The 4,753-nt window shown below is 52.8% G+C and overlaps 1 long non-coding RNA gene across 1 annotated transcript; it reads right to left on the bottom strand.

Annotated features, from left to right (window-relative positions):
- Positions 1–242: 242 nt before the first annotated feature.
- Positions 243–3,266, bottom strand: LOC109389565 (uncharacterized). The gene is made up of 3 exons (XR_002125410.1): positions 3,172–3,266; positions 2,791–2,842; positions 243–1,251 (listed from the first exon to the last, which is right to left on the bottom strand). It is a non-coding gene; the product is annotated as an uncharacterized LOC109389565 (long non-coding RNA).
- Between the last annotated feature and the right edge of the window lie 1,487 nt (positions 3,267–4,753).

Genomic DNA, 4,753 nt, shown 5'->3' with positions numbered 1-4,753 from the left:
AATTGTAGAGGTACTACCCTCTACAATGAACATGTAATAAAAATTAGAAAATACAGATAAGGAAAAAAACTCCATGCGTTCCCCTAATTCTTACCACTGAGACACAGTTAAGAATTTTGCTATAAAACACCTAGGCTTTTTCATGTAAGTGTGTGTGGGGGGGATTCCACTGTACATGCTGTTGTTTAAATTTTTGACCCTATGTTCATGTTGGTAAATTTACATAAACAGCATCATTTCTATCAGCCGCACAGTATTTCCTTGCGTGTATATACCTGGGCATAACCAGCCTCCTATTGTTGGAGCACCGATTTCTGATTTTGCTCAAATATGAACAGTCCTGTCATGAACATGCTCGGAGAAGCATCTTTACTTCTTGTCTACATCCATCCTTAGGCTCAATGGCAGTGGAATTGCCAGGCAAAGGTGCTTTCTGGTGCTGATATTGCAGCATTTCTGACTGTAAGACTAAACACCAAGCAGCCACAGAGGCGCAGCCACACTCCACTGGTGTCTACGGGAAGAACCCACCATCTGTAGACCAGGCAGGGAGCTTGCGTGGAGTCTCCTGTGCTCCAGGCTGATTGCTTAGAGAAAGGCCTTGAATGGGGCCTTTGCCCAGGAAGGCTCATCTGTGCTTCCAGCCAATCCCAGGAAGCCAGGCTCAACAGGAGCCTCATGGAGACCCTGAGCTCACAAGCCAGTTGCAGCGGGCTCTGCCAGCCTTCTTCCTGAATAGCCTGGACAGGTCATGCGCCCTCTCTGTGCCTCCAAATCCCCACTCTCCTGAGACCATGGACAGCTGGGGAACAAAAGTGACAGGTTCCCAAAGTCTTCATTGTTCTGAGGACAGGAAAGACGCAGCCAAGATATTGCCAGGGCAGTTGGTACTTACAAACTGGAGAGCAGGTGTGAGCTGCTGGCCTTCAGGGTGTGGTGAGCCCTGGCTGCAGGCCTGAAGCTGCACGAAGGCTGAAGGTCAGCCTGGACAGAGGAGAGAGTGGGGGTGGCCCATACAGAAGGGAGGTGACACCACATAACTGAGGTGCTCGGAGCAGGAAGGGTGGGAGACAACACTGGACAATGGGAAAGAACAAGCCCACGGGGGTGAGAGGAGGGTCTGCCCGGAGCTTGCAGGGGGCTGGCGGCCAGACGGGTTGAGACTGTCTTCATCCAGGGCCTCTCCTCCATCATGGCACCGCTCGGCGCTCTGGGGTCATGCTCTGTTCAGACGGGAGAGGAAACAGCCACCTGAGAAAAAAAGCAAGCTTAGCGCTAACCACAAACAGAGGGAGAAGGGGGTGGGGGAGAAGGAAGGAGAGGAAAGGAAGAGACAGGAGGCAGCCACCCAGGCCTCTTGATTGGCCAGCTGCACAAGGGTCTAAATGCAGACCTCCCCAGTGGTCAGTGCAGAAGGGGCTGAGTCAGGCCTTCAAGCTGGGAGAACAAGTGTCCAGGCAGCTCCAAACCATCCCCCAGGATTACACAGACCTTTGCAGTTTTCCGAGTACCCTCACATTGCTGATCTAAAAGCTGGGCACCCTGAGCAGGCAGAGTTCAGGGACGACCCGCCTCTGAAAGGCGTGGCAGGTGAGCGGGACAACTAGGAGGCCAAGCAGATCTGGACAGAGGCTGGAGACGAGAGTCAGCAGCAGTCTCAGGCACTTCTCGTCCTTTTAACTCGTGCCGCTCACCAAATTCCCGTTTATTAATCCGCTCTAGAATACAATGGAGCCAATCCATGCTGTGTGACGAGTTAGAATGTTAGAGAAGCCCAGTGACGATGGTGAAGTGGGCAGGCCCATTTGGTGGCACTGGCTGGGGAGACCTTTCTTTGATCAAGGAAACTCTGCCCAAATGCTCCTGCCCCAAATAGGTCCCTTTTTGTCACTTGGTTCACCCCTCAGTGGCTTCTTCCCTCTATTTCTTTCTCCCACTCTGTGCTGGAGCTGTTGGGAGTGGTGGGTGGGCAATGGTGTGCTTCCCTCAAAAACACCCATGCGTGCCCAAGCCTGATAGTGGGAGGCAGGGTGGGCAACGACCTGTGAGCCTGTCGGCCACCCCTTTGTACCCAGAGGGGGACAGCTTCTGGGAGACTGAAGTTGGAGGGACTCGGAGAAAAGACAGAGCACACCCGTGGCCCCTTCAGTTGGGGGTGGGGGCATGGGGAGAGCGGAGTTCTCGCCTAAATGGTCTAATCATAAAAATATCAATAGCTAACATATAAGAGCACTCGATACATACCTGGCACTGTCCTAAGTATTTAAATGTAGTAGCTCATTAGTCACAAGAGGTAAGTGCCATTATCATCCCCATTCTATAGATGGAAAAAGTGAGGTACAGAGAGGTTAAGTAACTGTCTTAACCCAAGATCTCATAGCCAGCAGATGGCAGAACTGAATTTAGGTTCATGCTTGTCACACAGCCAAACTGAAATCACATTAGGCTTTTATATCATCTGAGCTCTCTGAAGCCCTCAAGCCTATCCTTGGTGTCCCAAAACCTTTCTCTGGCCTGGCCCCTGGAACCCACCCCCTGTGTGAGACAGAGAGAGGAGGTCTGTAAGCCACCCATCTCCACCCGATAGGAATACACTCTCTGAATACTCTCACTTTGTCCTGCTCCTGGCTGCATCCCCAGTTCCTAGAATAAGTGATTGCAACATAGTAGCTGCTCAGGAAATCTTGGTGGAATGAACGAACAGGGTTTGCCCTGAGAAGAAGGCATTATATGATGGAGGGGCGCCATTAAGAGGGAGACCTGGAGCCAGGCTGCCTGGTCCAATCCCACCTGTGTGTTGCTGGAGAAGTCACTTCACACCTCTGAGCTTCACTTTCCCCACCTGTAAACAAGAGATATCATAATGCCTTCCTCCCATTGTGGGGCACTGAACAAATGCTCATGGGCATTTAGCTGCTGTTAATATTATGTTATCTATCACCCAAGGACACAGCACCAGCATTTGACCCTAGGTCTGGCTACACCTGCTTCTCTCCCATACCCACTTTCTGGATGCTGCCAGGGGGCTGAGGGGGGACTGGGCTGGACCAAGCCCTTCCCTTCACCCCATGCCAGGAAAGGGACCCGTGGACACCTGTTCCCAGCCCCAGCTGCTATTCTTAGTCCCTCCCCACATCGTTCATCCACAGGCATTTTCCCTCCTAAACTCACTCTGTTTCCATAGGAACCAGGGGAGGGTCCTCCCCCACGGAAGGGAACTTCATTTGGGGGTGTTTGGGAGCGGCTGGCAGTGCCTGGCGAGCTTCTCCCCCCTTCCCAGGCCCCTCCCTGAACAGCATGTTCCTCCGACTGTGTTTTTAATACATTTATCCTGTGCTTAATTTATCCAGCATTGTGATCCGATTTAGCCGAGAGCGCTCAGCGCACAGTGGGGCCAGCCTGCATATTCATGAGCCAATTCATTCATGCCACCCAAGAGGATGCCAGGTGCCAGGCCCCATGGGCAGCAGCCTGAATCCACAGATCATGCCAGCTGCAAGGGCGACCCAGGTTCAGGGGTCAAGGACCCCAGCCAGAGCTGGGCAGTGGCAGAGTACAGCATGTGTAGGGCGTCACTGGTTGGAGGCTGTGCAGCTAAACAGAGTTTAAAATCCTTCTTTGCCATTGCTAATGAATTCACTTCCCCTCTCAGTTTACTCATCTGCAAAAGGGAACAGGAACGCCGCTGCCCTGGGTCATGCGAAGGATCGACTGGGATAATAAGTAAATGATCACAGGGAGGGTGTCAGCGATTAGCCCATTTCACTGTCATCATTACAGTCGCTGCTGAGCAGTGGTTTATCTGGTCTGATTTGTGGGGGAGAAATAAGGCAGCAGGATGATGCATAGCTCTGTTCTGATGGGGGGAGGATGTGTGTGGAGGGTGTTTCTCTCTGGCCTGTGCCTGCCTGCTGATTCGAGCTCCCCGTGTGTGAGCGTCTGAAGGCCACTCCCCCGGGAAGGCAGGAGAAGCCCAGGGCAGAATCCAGCCTCAGAGGAGGGGCCACAGGCAGCACCTGGATGTGAGCCTGACCAGGGGCCAGCAGATCTGCGGAGAGGCTGGGCATTTGGCTCCAGGTTCTTCTGGCCCATGGGGATTTTCATGTAGATTCATTCCATTCCCTTATTCATTCTGTCAGTTCCCTGCTACCAGTTCCATGCCGAGCACTGCGGACACACTTGTCCTGAAGTCGATCTTCCATGAAGGAGGTGAGCTCAGGGTAGAGAGTGGTCAGGGCCTTCAGGTGAGGCCAAATCAACTTCTATGGAAGTTCAGAAGAGGAAGTCATCCCAGCTGGGCCATCAGAGAAGGCTTCCTGAAGGAGGCGGCTTTTAGGTTGAATGTTGAAAACGTGGCTGTAAAGAGATGAGAAGAATAAGAAGGACATTTTGGGACAGCAAGGGTGAAGGCCTGGCAATGGGAACTCTGCTGGGGAGGTGTTGGCCAGATGGAGGTTGGGGGAACCATGAATCCCAGGCAGAGGGGCCCTGACCGACTGCAGCCAGCCTCTGAAGCAAGGAGCCGGAAGGGGCTCACCTCTGTCCTTCACATGCATGTGTGCACTCAGGGCTCACGTTCCAGCTTTCTGGAGAAAAGGGGAGAGCTCCCGCCCTGGGTCTCCTGATTAATCTATAATTCAGTCAGCATAGATGCCATGGAGCCATGTTGTCATTAGAGGGCTGTGGAGGGCAAACAGTGATATCTCTGTAAACCAAGAGCCCTTCTAAGTGGCCGTGACCCAGGCCATGCATA

The sequence above is a fragment of the Hipposideros armiger genome, unplaced genomic scaffold (genome assembly GCF_001890085.2).
Source record: "Hipposideros armiger isolate ML-2016 unplaced genomic scaffold, ASM189008v1 scaffold_238, whole genome shotgun sequence".
NCBI classification, from domain to species: Eukaryota; Metazoa; Chordata; class Mammalia; order Chiroptera; family Hipposideridae; genus Hipposideros; species Hipposideros armiger.
The sequence above is the reverse complement of the archived record's forward strand: the minus strand, read 5'-3'. Positions and strand labels throughout refer to the sequence as shown.